Source organism: Ambystoma mexicanum, chromosome 3q (assembly GCF_040938575.1).
Source record: "Ambystoma mexicanum isolate Mex_15411 chromosome 3q, UKY_AmexF1_1, whole genome shotgun sequence".
Taxonomy (NCBI): domain Eukaryota; kingdom Metazoa; phylum Chordata; class Amphibia; order Caudata; family Ambystomatidae; genus Ambystoma; species Ambystoma mexicanum.
In genome coordinates this window covers 449,922,497-449,940,382 of record NC_090926.1, presented here as the reverse complement: position 1 = coordinate 449,940,382, position 17,886 = coordinate 449,922,497, and the positions used below count along the sequence as shown (strand labels likewise).

At 44.6% G+C, this 17,886-nt stretch overlaps 1 protein-coding gene across 1 annotated transcript in view; it reads left to right on the top strand.

The window, feature by feature from the left end:
- RELL2 (RELT like 2) overlaps positions 1-17,886 on the top strand; it is a 430,484-nt gene that overhangs the window by 258,616 nt on the left and 153,982 nt on the right. The window lies entirely within an intron of this gene.

Below are 17,886 nucleotides of genomic sequence, written 5' to 3'. Positions count from 1 at the left end.
CCTCATTCGAGGAACCCAGACCCGGTACATCCCCATTCCCATTCGAGCCCCCATAGGGCTCAATGGGAATGGGGAGGGAGCTAACAACGGGCCCGTTAATAACAGTGCCCGTTGTCAGCTCCCTGGTCTGCTAGCGGGACCCGGTAAGGGCGCCTTGTTTTACCAGGTGCCCTTTGCGGGTCCCGTGAGCAGACTCGTAATAGGGCAGTAAGGGGTTAATGGCACCGGGACCATTACCGGTGCTGTTAACCCCTTACCATCCAGCTCGTAATGACTCCCAATGTCTGTTTATTTTAATTTGTAAAGCTCCTCCTACAACAGTTCGACACACACATAATTGCCAGAGAAAATAGTCTCAATTTAAGCCTTCACACACCAAAACATATTTATTGTGCATTGAGTCAACATCATTTCCATTACTATTACTTTCTTGTTACATCTGGTGACGTGGTCTATCTGTCATCTGCTTTTATTTTATTTTCGAGACACAGGCTCCAGGGAGGTTACCCCTGCCAATAACGACGGTGAATCAAATGTGCCATGGCTTAGAAGTGGCCCAGTATCTGACGGAGACAGCATTTCCCCAGCCTATGTGTGGTACAAGGCGCTATACACAAAATTAGAAGACAAATGCATCATTTAGCTAATAGAGCATGCTGTGCGAAAACTATACTGATTTGCTTTCAGAATTGTTGCCCTCTTGGACTATACATCCGTGCTTCCTGAAATCATACGCTTATTTACGGACCCTGTGGATGGTGGAACACCCTCACTCTGTGCCTTGCAGAATCAAGGGCTCTGGAGGGGGTGAGGCTGCCACACCCAAAATACATTCCACGAAAGTGAGGACCTGCCAATGCTCTCCGCAGGCTCCCTTCCCCAAAGCGACAACTGAAATTCTTCACCAGGCAAACATTTAAAAAAAATCTATGAGTCATGTTATTTTGGGCAATTTAAACAAAGCTGGCGCTTAAGTAATCAAGAGTTACAATGCACAGCTAAACGGCACTCATTTTATCCACCTCTGAAAGGATGAAAGGCGAAGTCGGCCCTGATGGGGTTCAGAAATGGTGTCCTCCAGGTTACAGAGCTCAATGCCCCTTTCCTTTTTCTTTAACTTTGTGTACACGTTTTGTACTCTGAGCAGGTTATTACAAATCCAACGTAATGTAAAAGGTGAACTGTTACTACCCATCTCCCATACCCTGTTGAATAAAAGCTGATATTTGAGACAGATGGTGGCAGGGCTCCCCCAAACACGTGCTACCGCGTGCATAACAATCTGGCCTGGGGTCTGTGGAGACCAAATTAGAGAATTCTAGAAGTGATCGGATGATATTAACACACGGCAGCACAGCAGCTGGAGTCTACCGTTTCACATCACATTCCACATGATTGCACTTTTAGACACAGGGAGATGCAGAGATTGCTTCAGAATAACACTGTGCTGATCAGGTACTGAATTTGGGATTTAAATAAAAGTGTCTGCATGCTAAACTCAGTAATGTGGGCACTAGGCCAAACATCCCAATTCATTGTCACTGGCACTTGGCCACAGACGCCCGAAGTGCTGTGCAAATAATAACCTACAACATAGCACATGAGGAAGCCCCAACCAGCGAGACCGCCCTGCCCTGCGAGGTCCACAGCAGTTTGCCCCTCTGAGTGGCACTCCCATTGTGGCAGCCCTGCATGGTTGATGAATGTAGGTACCTTCCATAATCTGATGACCATTTGTATCACTTGCCTCAAGCCTCAAGGAAGAGTGACGGTCCTCCTTGTCAGGCAGGCTGTAGTCAGCAAAGTGAAAGTGCTGATCATGTGAGGCAGACAAACAGTAACAGTGGTTGGGACCTGCTACAACACGCACCAAGGAAGGGCAGCATCCAATCCATGGCAGACAGGAATCGGGATAGAAGCCAGGTCCTGCTGCCTCTCAAAGCATGGGCCCTCTTGCTGCTTGTCTCTGTGGCTCGCGCATGTGCACTCACTCGCTTTTGCACCCACGGCCGTACCCAGAAGTCAGGGAAGGCAGAGAGAACAGTGACAAATGATTGTCTCACTGCAAGGAGGGGTGGAGCCATCAGACAACACAAGCTTCTCCATGTCAGTCATTATTACAGTTTTTTTGTTTTGGCTATTAAATGGCGCTTAAGAACAACCTATAAGCTGAAACTATTGCATTAGAGTACATATAGGGAGAAATGACATATGAGGAGGGACACAAAGCTTGTAGATGTTCTTTGGTTACTAGCTGGTAAGACAGTTTACCGGATTGAGCACTTGCTGCTGTGATCTGCGTGTGTTCTATAGTTTGCAGGTTCAAATCCTGGCAAGGCCAACTCAGCCCTTCATCCTTCTGAGGTCGATAAACTTTGGTTGGGTGATATTGTATGTAAATATGCTTTCTGTAAAGCACTTTGGCAAAAGCGTTATATAAATATCACATCATTATTATTTGCCCACCAATTGGCTGACCATGGCCATGCTAATCCGTATGGCTAATACCACTCAGTTCCTGTCCCTCCCTGCTCAAAACACCTCCAAATGGGAACTATTTTAGCTCACTTTAATCAAGCCTTATTCTGGTATCATTTTGCACCTGCTTCCATCAGTAGCCAGTTAAAACTACTGCGGCAGTGCCATGCAAGTGCCTTTCCTATGCCTACACACAAGTCCAAACTGTTGGCATTAACAAATGCTTGTTTTGATATATTCCTAGTTCCTGGCTGTCGTCCCCACTCTGGAACCAACAGTGAGCAGCATGTGTTTCCAATTAGCAAATTGTTTGCCATGTGGTGGGGGCTGCGTGGTCCAGGGTGAGCAATGAGACATCTCATTAGTTAGCACTATTAGGTGGCAGAGCCACATATTATCCCAAACTATTGCATTACAGTACATATAGGGAGAAATGGCATTTGAGGAAGGACACAAAGCTTCAAGGTGTTGTTTGGCTATTTGCCGACCCATTAACTGCCCATGGCTATGCTAATGCTTATTGCCATTCCCCCCAGTTCCAGACCCTCCCCACCCAAAATACCTTCTCATAGGAACTCTTTCAGCTCACTCTTACCATCAAGCTTTGCTCTCAAAGTGCCTGTCAGCATTTTTTCAAAGCAGTTCTCTGAAAGCTAATGGTTTAATTTGAGTTGTAAACACGCAACTGGTGTAATAAAAAATGTTAACCAGGTCTGCTTTCAACCACTCGATTTATAAGCACTATGCATGCCCTTCACTTAAGTCCCATTGAAAATAGAGCACTGGCAAAGCCAACAGCTTTGGCTTATGTACAAGTATTAGGTATTTGCTAGGCACTGCTATTTGATACCAAGGTACTCGCACCATTTTGCACCTGCTACCATCAATGACCAGTTAATAGCACTACGCATTGGCTGGCAAGTGCCTTGCCATGTGTAACCAAAAGCACTGTGATGAATCTGATGGTATCATTACTCCTTCTCCGGTGGTGGCTTCACCCCATGTGGCCAGGGGATTTTATTTATTTATTTATTGCATTTGTTACACACGCAAACCCAAGGGTATCACGGCGTTGATTACTTAGAAAAATCTTCACTGCTTATAATCATAGGGAAAAGGTTAGATACATACTGAGATTACAGCATAAATACTTCGATAGTTACGATCATAGGTACTGGTTACAAACATACCTTGGGTGTCAAGATAACAATATTAAGCAGTGTTAGAGTTAGGCTACTTAAAATACATTCAAATTCCGTAAATTGGGGAATTCAACAGACTTGATTTAGGATATTAGTCAGATTTTTTGAAGAGCCAGGTTTTAATAATTTTCGTAAAACGCTGATGGGAATGCTCATTTCTAATGTGGCCAGTAGCGTGTTCCACAGCGATGGTGCAATTACTGCAAAGCTAGAACCTCCGGCCCTCTTGCTCTTGTAGCGATGAACATAAAGGGCAATGCTGGAGCATGAACTTAGGGATTGCGTGGACATCTTTTGGGTTACACTGTTATTCAGGTAGAAGGGAGCATCATTGAGGATACATTTATGGGCAGTGATAAGGGCCTTAAAGAGGATTCTTGCTTTGACGGGGAGCCAATGAGCTTCTTTTCTGATGTGGGGGATGTGATAATTCCGTTTTAAGCCAAAGGCTGCATGTAGTGCTTTCTTTTAAGAAGTTGCAATTTGGCACGGTTGGTGGTCATAGTGCCCAGTAGCAGTATGTTACAGTAGTCTAGTTTTGAGAGGATTAGGGCTCGAGCTAGGGTAAGGCAGTTCTGGGGAATGAGGAATTGTCATCTGTGTGAGATGATTTTTGTGGTATAGGCAGTGGATGAGGATAGGGCATTGATGTGCTTGGTCATGGTCAAGTTAGCATCTCGGTAAACACCTACTGTTTTAACTTGTTTCAGTATTGGGATGGTGGTCCCATCAATATTTATGGCTGAGTAGCTATCCTCCGCGGATTTTAGGTGGGCGGATGAGCCTACAATGAGGATCTCTGTTTTCTCATCGTTTAAACAAACGCTATGCGTGGCCATCCAATTTTGGATGATTGCATAGCTATTGTTGATAGTGGCTGTGTCTTATTTGTAGTCTTTAGTGATGGGAATCAGGATCTGTGTGTCATCAGTGAAGTTTGTATATATGTCTCCCATGGCATCTAGTGCTGCGAATAGCAATTTAGTATAGGTATTGTACAATGTGGTTGAGAGGCAGGGGCCTTGAGCGACACCAAGAGGTACTGTGATGGGGTCAGCAGACTCATTGCCGATAAAGACTCTGGAGGCGCATGCGATGGCAGCCGCTACCTATTCCTAACCATGGGGGCGGCTATATGAGGGAGGGAGGGCCACATGGGGGGAGGCAACCCACAGGGTAGTGTCATGTTATAAACGGATGAGACATGATATCCTCCTTTACCTTTTAAGGATACCCCTTCCATTCCCCATGCATGTTGCTATAGCTCTCCTTATTCCATCTCCAAAACTGATTTTCCTTTTTCCAATGAAAGAAATACTACCACGAGGAAGCTAAGACAAGAAGTTAATATCAGTAATGACCGACAACGCAAGCAAAGCTCTAGTTGTTACAAGTGCATATCAGCTGGCGGGACATGTAAACTGTGAAACCAATTGACACTGGAGAGTTGGTTGGAGAGGTTGAGTCCTTTTAGTACTGATCGAGGGACTGCTGGGCAAGTACAAGGTCTGTGGAGCCAACAGGCACACGGGAGAAACCAGAGAAGGCAGATTGTGGAGATTGGTAAACCACAAGATCACCAGAGGAGTAAGGACGACCTCCTAACACACAGTGGTACAGAAAATTCACCTCTGCACCGCTGCATCCCCGGGGAGCACGGAAAAGGAAAACCAGAGCCGCAAGAGAGACAAGATCCACAAAGCAGAGGCAGTGAACCAGAAGTAGGAAAGCAGTATGCCAGCAAGCCACTTCAGGTTCACTACGGGGAAAGCAGTACCCGCTACAGCAGACCGGTGAGTCCATGTAAGAGAGGAGGGAACACTGTGGCATTTCGGCAATGGAGCCGAAAGCAGATAGTGCTGAATGTAGCAAATGAGATGGAACGGAAGTTGCCATATTTCATAAGGAACATAAGAGATTGTCAAAATTGTGCATGAGACGCTTATAGGAAAGCCAAGGCAGGACACAAAAGTATACAGGGCATTTCAAGGCTCAAGTATTTTGCATATGAGAAGAAGTGTTTACTTATAAAGAAAGCCCTGGCAGGAGAGTATACCAGGCATTTCAAGTTACAAGTGTTTTGTACAAAAGGACAAGTGTCTGCATGTAAAGAAAATCCCTGGTAGGAGAATATACCAGGCATTGGCGTTTGTATATGATGAAAGCAAGTATTTACATATGAGAGGATCCTGGCAGGAGAGTACACCAGCTAAGAACAGATTGAACAATCTATAGAATATGCTGCATGAGAAAATCCTGATACGGATACTGTCACAGCGCGTCACCTCCCACGGTGGTCGCTGTGGGGAAGGTGGAGACGCCATCCTGCAGTGACACACCATTCCGCCTACGTGGTTTGTTCACTTCCAAAATTGCAGTTGACACTCTTTGCATGGATAGTCCCTTGTTTGTCTCTACTGGCCGAGGAACACTGTGCTATCGTTCCGCGATGGTTTTCAGAACAATGAAGCCGCATAAAAGAAGTACAGAGACACAGAGCTTTGCGTCTCAATGCTAAGGTTAGTTTACCCTGGCTCAGCGCTCCTTCTCGTTTCTCCTTCCTCTTGTTACCACTCCGTGTGCAATCTGTCTTGGCTCCTGCTCCTTCCCTGCCTCTCTTCTGGTTTCCCCTGCCTAATTCATTCTTTGCTACCTTTTGGCTGATCAATCATAATTCTGCTGATTCCTTCTAAGATCAACTCAGCATTACCATATACCCTGGATTGAACATTCTTGTCAACAGAGGCTTTTTCCCGTGCTTGGGGGTTTTCCTCTCTTTTGGAGGTCAGCTCCAGGCGCTATCCCTTCCGTTGAAATCTTGCCAGATGGTGAGGTGTCCCGAGAGGAACGCCTCTTTCTTTCGGACTGCTGTTTGCTGCAGAAGTACCGACCTAGTCCACCTGGTAAGCCTTCATCCAAACCTCAGGTAAGCTCAAAGCCAGACAGATACATCAGGAAACTAGTCTAAGAGTGTAATTGAGGCATTAAGAAATAAGAAGAAATCTGGCTGGAGAGTACACTGGGTAATCTATCAAGAACCGGACTGTCAGCCAAGCTACTTTGTATATAGTTTATTTTTCCAGTGGAACTTAAGGAACCAGTATAAAGCTGAGTGAAGAGAAAACCAGGGGAAGGGAACTACCCTTTGGATTGGTGAACTTTATTCGCATGGAACGTTTGTGTTGGAGTTAAACATTCTTCTTTTGGAACATTTGTACACTTTCCAAGGCCAAAGACATTTCCCTTTTCACCTTATAGTCGGTTTTTAGAATGTGAGGGTCAGAATAGTACTTTTGACACAGGACAATTTGCTTTGGACATCTTGACAAAGGACTGACACATCAGTTTTGTTTTAGGTAGGAAAAATACCTCTTAGAGCAGGGACAGAGAGGCATTTTCCAAAACCATTCCTGGTTAATAAAAGTCTATGGCCAAAACCATGAATCACTGTGTCCGAGTTTCATTCCTGACTCTTCCCATCCCAAACTGTTGGCATTGCCAATGTTTGTTTTTGCGTGTGTCAAATGTATGAGCAGGCATGCACGCACAAAGCATATGTTCTTTGCAGTGTCTAAATGATGATGTATATGAGAGAAAGAAATAAAGAACGCAAAATGTTTTCTGGCCTCGTGACTTAGCCACACACCATGAAGTGCTTACCTTCCCACCCCCAATCAGTGCCACCCCACGGCCCCCAAGTTGGGCAGCAGTGGAGCCCCCAAGGGTGGGGGCCAGGGAATCTGCTCTGTTTGCCCACCCATTAAAAGGTCTCTGTCTGGGGGGTGCCAGTAGGCAGATTTTTAGGAAGTCCCATTGACGGTATAGGGACTTGTAGCACAGATGGCTTTTCCAGTGGGGTGCCTGGGCCCCGAAGAACCCATGTACTCAGCACTGTTGCGTCACACTAGCAATCACGCAGAATTAAGAGACTGCGCACCATTGTGCTATGATAAAGGGGGTATTGCGTTTGCCTCCTTGCTCTGGGGTTGCCAAACAAGACGGGAGAGAAACGGCCCCATATCACGTTGCTCACAACGTACTCCTCCTAGTGGGTGCCCCAGCATGGTGGTGCTGATCTGTGGAAGGTTGGGGAGTTAAGGGAGGTTTGAAAGTGATGCATCTGGGCTCCTCTGGCTCTGTCTTGACCTTACCAGTGCAATGTGTTAACGTGCACTAGGTCAGGGCAGTTTACAATGGCATCATACTAATGAGTATGATAGCTCAGGGTGTTGAATATACACTGCAGAGATCTGCATGTGGCTTGCAGTGGAGGGGATGTGTGAGCGCCGAGCAAAAATGAGAAATAAATCAGAAAAGACTGGCTCAAAGACGGTAAAGCGGATATCAAATGCACAGATGAATATTTAGTAGAAAATGCTTGTCGTGGAGTCTCATGTCATGAGTCCTGAGTAGTTGGTCCACAAATTAGTGTAAACATTGTTCCTGGCATATAGTATTAATATGTGGAGCTATACATTCTTGTACAGCATTTTCTACTCTCTTCCCTCAGTTTCAGTGCTCGCTCTCTCTCTTTCTCTCTTGCTCTCCCGCTTTTTTAAATTTGTATATGGTTTATTACAAACCTTTACATAACATGAATAAAATACAAAATGATTACAAAACAAGTTTATAGATTAGACAAGTGTGAAACAGGCAGTAATTAACACCCTCCAAATCTTTCTCCTTTGTTTTTAGGGTCATTACCTTGTTGGTTCCTCACCGGTAACTATCTTGTTTCCTTGCCAATAGACCACATAGTCTCCATCCCACTATTTTTGTCCATATTTCACCCTCCAACACACTTTTTTTCTTTCCTGTCTAGCTGCTCTCTTTTTCTATCACATTTCAATTTCTTGCCTGTCTCTCATAGAAATCACTAGTCGTATCATATTGGGTGTTAGTCCTTCGCTGAACCCTGTTTTTGTTCTTCGGATGCTGTTGCTTGTACGTTTTCTCCTTCCGTTATAACTGCAGGGCTACAAGTACCTGGATGCAAAGAAAAAAAGACAAGGTGAGCTACACACACTTGGCTGACATGGGGCATTTTGGCATCTCTTCTGTCAGGATGGTTCACCCTACCTTGTAACTCAGACATTAATTATCCTGCCTCCATATTTCACGTTTTTCTTTCTACATTAATTATCCTGCCTCCTTCTTTATATCTGTCTTTCCCCTCGCCCCTTTCATTGCACTTAGAAAGATAGTCCAACAAGTTGGAAGTATCTTTATTTTCGACTGTAGGTTATCATTTTGTTTCTCCATCTTTTATCTCTACTCATTTTCGCTTGCTCTCCCACATGATCTTTGGGAGGTCTCTCTGCTCTGACTCTCTTTCTCTTCTGTGCTTTCGGTCTGGCCTCCACCGTCTTCTCTTTTCTTCCCAGTGTGCCCATGAGCACCCCATTCTGCTTAGAGCACACGTTGCTGACCACAATTACTATTTCTCTCTGCAGTCCTACTGTGCTCAGGGAGGATTTGTGCTGCTAGAGGATTGGGGGTGAGGTCGTCGTGACCTGTCTATGACCCTGTGGGTGAGAAGCTTCTCTAATGAAAATGAAGCAACATGGAGCTGTCAAAGTAAACTATATATATATATGTACCCAGAGTCCTTTCCTATGTTAAATTTAGTTCCACAAGTTTCGCATACATGGCATTGGGATGTTTGACAGCTCTGTGTACTCACATGTATCAGGAGCCCCACCACTGGCTCGCTTGCTGATAAATTGTACATACAATGTCCTCCTTAATTACACACCTTAATCCTCGTGTTTCTTAAGGGTTCACAAAGAAATGAAATCAAGCGATTGGTACACACATCTTTATATGGATTTAAATGAATCTCCTTTCTGTGCAAGGATTATAATTCAGTGTCTTCCCGTGGTTTTCTCTCAACGTTCTTAACTATGTTTGTTTTCCATAATGTGTGTACAAACCTTTTACTGCATTTCCTGCTATTCATAATGTGTATGCAAGATGACACGTGTTTACTGCACAGTGGTGCCTCATTAGAATTTTCAACGCACACCTGCAATCCAAAAAAAGAAACATACATTTAACATAGTGCTTATCCTTAATCTAATCAAATATAAAACGAGATGCCCCTTTCATGCCATATAACAGTGTAACTGATTCTTCCATCAAGCCTGGGTTGCTCTGGTATCCATTTTGCGAATAGTCATAAGAAAAGGGTGAGAATGTGTAGTCATAATTACTTATATAGGACCTGGATGAAATACCTCTGCTTTCATTTCATTTACCTGGTTTGACAAACGCTGCTGCTCGAATTTCCCTAGACCTGTGTTTCTGGGCACACATTTTGTCAGTAGTCTTCAACACAAGGCATTGCCTCCATTTGCCTGGCTCAGTAGATACTAAGGGGAGATCCTCACTCATAATCTTAGATTTCATATATAGAGGCTAGAGTAGGGGATGGCAATTATGGGTCACTCTCGCCTTACCTTCAAGCACACATGGGGGTCAGGGAGGGGTGTGTACTGACAACCTCCTTGTTTAGCTTGTTCTGAAATGATTTAGAGGAGGTTTTGATTGCTTTAAATCTAGACGTGCCTAGGATGTGTGGCCATGATGTGTCGCTAATGCTTTTTGCGGACATCACCGTGTTAATTATATGTACAGTGGTGTTTATGCAAAAGCTTTTTGTATACTTTTTGTGACTATTGTAGTCATAAAAATCGCATCATCTATGAGAAGAGAACCCAGCTCATGGTATTGGGTATTGGAAAAGCCCCAAAGATGCAGTTTGCCATGAACGGGAGTCGGCTGCAAGTGGTCAAGTAGTCTGACTAACTGGCTTTCATTTTGAGAATACGTTGTGATGGAATTCCATGTTGGAAAGGAGAGCGTCTAATCAGGGATGGCCAGCACGTGGGGTTTTAAGATTAAATAAGACATTTGCTGGAAATTCCCCAGTGCACGGCCAGGCTCGGACTGGCCTATAGTGCAATAGGCCCATGGCCGAACCAAAAACTCAAAATGCTGGTGTGGGTCCGTTTTTTGGTCAACGTGGGCCACTTTTCTGACCAGTGTCGTTGGCCAGTTTGATGAGTTAATCCACTGAATAAATATCTTGAAATGCACAATTTGCATCACACTTTATCAAAAAACTCACCTTGGTTACTATTCAAACAGTGTCACAAAAGGAATGAATCGCCGTTTGCAATGGTGTTCCACTTTTTCATTGGTGCCCGAGACAATTGTATGGCCAGTTCGATCCTGCAGGTCTAAGAGTAATAGCGGCTGGAAATACCTTTTAAAATAAGCTTTTCTCATTCAATTCGCAGACCATCTGCATGGCTCACTTCAAAGTAGTTCACTGGATTAGAATATTGTTCAACCCGGAAACGAGTTTCTACCAAGACCAACCTAAATATATACTTGATATGAACGCCATAATGAAAGTTGACTGGGTCATTTGGGCGAAGAAAAGCCTTTTTGCAATTGGATTGGAAGCTTTTGGGAGTTCGAAAGCTTCAATTAAAAAACAATACATTGAGGGAGGTGAAAGGGTTATTCTGCGATTTGAGGTGACTAGTTAACATGAATAATCTGTGCCAATGATCAATGTGTACATAGTATCTGGCAAAAATGCAATACAGGAGAATGGAAGGGTACATGTCTGCCAGCTTCCAAAAGGGTGCCAGGAGGCTTTGTAGGCAGCTCGGGATGGGTTGGCTGCCAGAGGGGTTTCTGACTATACAATGGGTCTGACTGCTCCAGGAGTGTACCCTTTACACTCAGAAGCCAAAGGCGACCTCTTAAACACTCTTGATGGGACTCCAGCACCCAGGGGAGCTCAGACATGCTGCCTTGCAAGCAAACTCTCTTTTGTTGAAGTGGCACTGCCCGTAACTGTATGCCCCATATTTGCAGTTCCTTGTTACTATAATAACAGACACTTTTGTTGTAACACAGGCACCCTATTTTTAGCACTGACATTTGCAAGCCAAAATGAAATATTCTTCTTTCAGCAGCAACTCTTTTTTTTTTTGCAAGTTTTATTTACAAAATTATAAATTCACAGTAATCTGAATACATTCCACAATACATCAACAACCCCCAAAGTACGCAACCGTTTACAAAGTAACTATATACAGTACAAACCTCAACCAAATTCTCAGCAATACCCAGTCACCACCCCACTGCCCCTATACACACTATATACACATATACATTACCAAGTCTAATAAAGCTGAAGAAATTTACCCCAAATTTTCTCAAATAATCCAATTTTTCAATCTCTTCTGTAAAGCAACTTCTCCATAGCCGCCAAGTCATTCATCTCATTCAACCACGTCTCAACATTTAGAGTCAACACAAATTTCCAGTTCCATAAAACAATCTTCTTACCAATCATTGCTCCTCGGTACAACCACTTCTTTTGACTTATGCTAAGCTCCTCCAGAGACTCATCATCCCCCAATATCACCATTTTGAAGTCCAAATCTGGCAAACCCTCAATCACCTCACCACACACCCGACCAACCTCACCCCAGAACAACCTCACCCACCTGCAGTCCCACAGCATATGCTCTAATGTACCCGTCTCATGAATACACCTCGAGCAATCCGAACCCTCTGACAACCCCCTACTCAACATTTTCTCCGGAGTCCAAAAAACCCGATTAAGAATCTTTATCTGTCTGGACCTTTCCGTGAGCCCCAAAGAACACAACTTAACATTTTCACACATCCGGTGCCACAATTCCCCAGAAATATCCGTTCCAATTCTCCTACCCCACTCCTCCCTTAGCAAGTCATTACCTTGATAATGTGACACAATCTCCTTATACACACGACTGGCCAGGCCACTCTCCACCTCAATCGGCTTTCGAGTAAACAAACGCAAATCAATTCTCCGATCAAAGTCCACTGTCCCAATAGCCCGTTTTAATCTCACATAATCTGAGATCTTAAAATTCTCTATGGCAAACCGGAGTTGCAGTTCCCTGGCTGTCATCCAGATACCGTCTTTAAACAGATCCTCCACCCAACGCACTCTGCCCAGAAACCAATCTGCCCAAAAAACCACATTACCATTAATCCTAATAGCAGGATTAAACCACAACGATGCACCAGGCTCATTAAATCCATCCACACCCAAACATTCGCAAAATGCCTTCCATGAACCTCTCAAATGCTCAACCAGCGGATCCTTTTCACAACTCTTCTTCGATACTGAAGTCAAGACCGCCCGCGGAGTCAACGGTCCAATAAAGCTAGTCTCAGCCTGCACCCACATATCCTGTATCTCATCCAAGAAAGGTACCAAGAAATCAGACATGAAAGCCAAGTGGTAGGCCCTGAAATTAGGAACCCCCAAACCGCCCTCATTCAGTGGCAGTTGCAATTTCCACAACTTTAACTTTGGGGGCTTCCTGTCCCACAAGAATTCCTGAAGCATCCTGTCCAAATCCTTGCAAAAAGAAGCCGGCAACATCAGAGGTAGCATACTTATGACATAGTTAACTTTTGGGGCTGAGATCATTTTCAGTGCGTTCACCTTGCCCCAAAGCGAGAGATTTAATAAACTCCATCTGTCCAGCTCAACCCACCGCACACTGATTTCATATTCTCTGAAATTAAATCTCTAATGCCGGGAGAAAACCATACCCCCAAGTACTGCATCTTATCAGGAGACCAACGAAAGCCCAGGTCTACCATAAACCGCTTGTTCACAATGTGCGTTAAAGGCATAATCTCCGATTTAGTCCAATTAATTTTGAATCCGGAGCATTGCTGAAAATCATCCATTATCTTCATAAGTGCCGGAACCGACCTCTCCAGATCTTCCAAAGCAAATAACGTGTCATCCGCAAATAGCCAAATCTTTTGCCTCAAACCCCAGCTTGTAAATCCCACCACCTCATCTGCCCCTCTAATAGCCACAGCCAATGGTTCAATGGCGATCACAAACAATAGCGGCGACAAAGGACACCCTTGCCTCGTCCCCCTCTCCAGCACAAACTTACCTGATCGCATACCATTTGTGTTAACCTCAGCAGTCGGAGTAGCGTATAACAGCCTAATCCAAGATACACATTTCTCACCAAATCCCATCCTAGACAGAACAGAAAACAAAAAATCCCAATGTATTCTGTCGAAAGCTTTCTCTGCATCCAATGACAACATAGCACAATCCCCCTGACGCCCCTCTGATTTCGAAATAGTATTCAATATCCTCCTTGTGGTCTTCCTGCCTTTTATAAATCCCGCTTGGTCAACATGAATCAATATCGGGAGCAAGTTCTTCATTCGGAGCACCAACAATTTAGCCAGAATTTTATTATCCACATTTATAAGGCTAATGGGCCTATAGCTCGCAGGTAAGGTATCATCCTTTCCCTTCTTCAGAAAGACAGAAATCATAGCGTGCCTAGTAGAATCCGGCAGGACACCAGTACCAAATGCCTCCCAATACATATCCCTCAAGAGTCGAAGCGCTGATTGCGGTAGAAACCTATAAAATTCGACTGGAAACCCATCAGGGCCTGGGGATTTCCTCAGATTCAACGCTCCAATAGCCGTCTCAATCTCCTCAACTGTAATCTCGGCCTCCAACACCTCCGAGTCCCGGGCACTAATCTTTGAGAGATGTAAACCATCCACCAACCCCTCGCCCCTGCCTGTCACTTCAGATTCATTTTTATAAAGATTCTCATAAAAGTCCTGAAAATCTTTATTTCATCCGGATGATATGTAATTTTTCCACTCACATCACGAATCGCCGATACAGCCCTTTCAGCATCCCTCATCTTCAACCTATAAGCCAACCACCTATCACACTTCTTTCCCTTCTCATAATAAGCACACCTAAGAAAGACGTTACGACGTTCCGCACGTTCATCTATCAATGACTTCAATTCCCTCTTTGTCGTTTTCAGTTCTGCCAACACATCAGCATCAGCCGGGTCCAACATAACTCTCTTAGATAAGTCACTCAACCTACCCCCTAGCAGCATCTCCCTGTCATCAGCCTGACTTCGAAGGCCACTAGAAACAGCAGTCAAGTGCCCCCTTATTGTACACTTCAGTGCCTCCCAAACCAGGTCGAACTCTACACAAAACAATCAATCTCTTTACGCAAAGTTTCCACCACGTCATCTTTGTGTAATAAATCAATGTTCATCCGCCACGAACTCCGCCCTTGAACGCATACCGCAACTGTAACCAAAGAGTCACATGTGCATGGTCAGATAACAATATACTACCAATTTCGCACATCCTATAAGATTCAGTCATCCAGCCAGCCGTCAAAAACATGTCTAACCTGGAATACACCGAATGCGCTCCCGAAAAGAAGCTATATTCACGTGCGGTTGGATGCTCCATCCGACAACCATCCTTTAGATCATGTTCCAGAAGTAAATCATCCAATGCCAAGCGCTGCCTATCGACCCCTCCCTTAGCCGACGTCCCACTCCTGTCCAAACCGGAATCCAAAACAATATTAAAATCACCTCCCAAAACAATGTCCCGTGATCCCAAGTCTTGCAAGGTCTGTGCCACTTTCTTAAAGAAAGTTCCATCATCCACTGACGGTGCATAAATACTACAGATAGAAACCACCTGGCCTTGTATATCAACTAACAAAGCCACCATCCGACCTTCTGTATCCGACACCTCTTTCAAAACCTTAACAGGAGCATTCCTCCTAACCAATATCGCAACACCCCTCGATCTCGAATTAAAAGAGGCTCCATAAAACTTCCCTACCCAGCCCTTCCTCAATTTTTCTATCTCATCCTTCATACGATGTGTCTCCTGCAAGAAGTATACATTAGCCTTTTGTTCATCCAAAAAACGTAACATTTGCATTCTCTTTTTCACATTATTCAACCCATTTACATTCCAAGTCACAAATTTCAGATCATCACCCATCTTCAGCGCCCCAGTCCTAACCCCACACAAACACGAAGGCCTGACCAGTAAATCAAAGAAAACTGGTAAACTATGTACACTCACTCCCCGGACACCCAACCCACCACCCCCTCTGAAACTGATGCAGAAAGCAAAACACAATGCAACACAACAAGTCAAGAAATACATTCCAAAAGCCCCAGTGTCCCGGCCCACCCCCCCATCATATTGAATTTACAATTCAAATCTCCAAAGTCCATCAATATAGACCACAAAATCCCTAACCCCCCGCCCCCCCCCAACTGAAGCACACACCCCTATAGCCTTGGCACCACAAAAATAGACAACTGCCATCAAAAACCCCCACAAAATACACATATATCCCAAGATAAGCGGATCGACACAATTTCCTATCCGGCCACAATAACCCACCCCCGCACATCTAAACTGCTCAGTGTTCCCTGGAACAATGCGAAGAGCTGCCTCAAGCAAACCTCCATCCATTGCCACCAGAGCCCACCCCCGCCACATTTGAATCATAACCCAAACCTCACATCCCATTATACACCCGCCCCCAACAACTCACAACCCAAGCCATGTTAATAAGGAATAGTTAAAGTACTAATCAGATAATCCTCTCATACCCACTCAGGACATTGGAGCGTTTAAGTACACCAGGCACTAGCATACACAGTCCAGGGATACAGAACCTAATCCAGACGAGAAATTCATACCATGAGGACTCTAGCAAACCCATCCACCCAGGCAGGACCTTATATAGAAGGTACATAGCATAGCCAATAAACACTCAAGAATGAGCTTGAAAAGGTACTAAAAGCAACCGTTGCACACAAACCCAAAATCGCCCATATCAGCTACACCCTACAATAACCTGCAAGTCAGAAAAAGGAAATTTCGCCCAACAATGAGCATGAAAAAATGTCCCTCCCTTCATGGACCAATGAGAATAGTGATGAAAACAACCAGAGACTAGAAGAAGCTCAACAAACTAGGGCAGAAAAAACATCATAGATCCAATTCAAATTTGCATCCCATACCCAACCAAAACCCAAATGTAAATTCAACGCCATCCCCCACAATCCCCTATGCTCACAACACAATCATACTAACGCAATCCTTTCTGGATATCAGCACAAAGCATTTGGGAATCAATAGACTTTCTGTAACCCACATATGAAGAATGCAAAAAAAAAGGGGAGGAATGGGGGGGGGGAGAACTTTTGGGAATGAACTGCCATCAACATTATACCCAGTAGCGGTATCAGTAAGTATAGCCCCTCCCATTGATCCGACATCAACATGGTCCCCACAGCTGCACAGCACATTGCAATATCACATCACATCAGTGTGTCAACTGTTATGCAAGCAGCAGCCTTCAAACATATTATTGTAGACTCATTATGCGTAAAACCCCCCATAAACAGATCAAATAGCAGTCACCAACAAGTTCAATGTGCATATATTCGGCAGACAGCATATATTGGAGGATATCCAAAGCAGCAACTAGTGGACTGGCACTGAATTCATTATGCACACAGCAGACAAAGAATCACAGCAATTTGTCAATGAAAATTTGAACAAAAGCTGCGCAGGTTGGCAATGTCGCCACACCCCATCCAGTAGCCGAAGGCGAGGACGTATCAATTAAAGCTTGTGCAAGCCAGCATCCGTACAGTACCTCCAGCGTGAGACCGAAGGAAGCTGCCCCATCCAACACTCGCAGGCACAGGTTCGCCAACCAAGTCAATCCGCAGACCCCGTTCCATTCCAGCAGTCAAAGATCCCCGGCCACTTCCGTAAGCAGGGGAGAGACGCCGATGCACACGTCAAGGACCTCAATTCCATGTGACTTAGTAGATCAGGCAGGTTCTTTCCTCCACGGGGGGGGTCAAAGGAAGCTGCCTCAGCCAATCTTCGGAAGCACAGATACGCCACACCTGCGATACTTGAATCCCCGTTCCATATAGAGAAGTACAGGCACTTCCGCACACAGGGGACAAACGCAGATGCGCACGTCTCGATGCCCAACTCCACGTGACACATCAATCCATCTGGGTCCTTTCCTCCACGGGCGGGTGCCCCACAATCACAGAACTGAGCAGAAAAGTGCTCGAGCAAACAAAACAAATGTATCTTCAAATGCACTGAACGTTCAAGTGAATCAAGACCCCAGCGCCATTTCAAAGCAACAAAACCACCAAATGAAAGCCTGTAAAATCAAATAACAAATAAAACCATAAATCAAATTAATAAATGCTAAAGCCAGTGGAGTGTGTCTTCAGTAGTTTCAAGCATCCCTGACATGCAG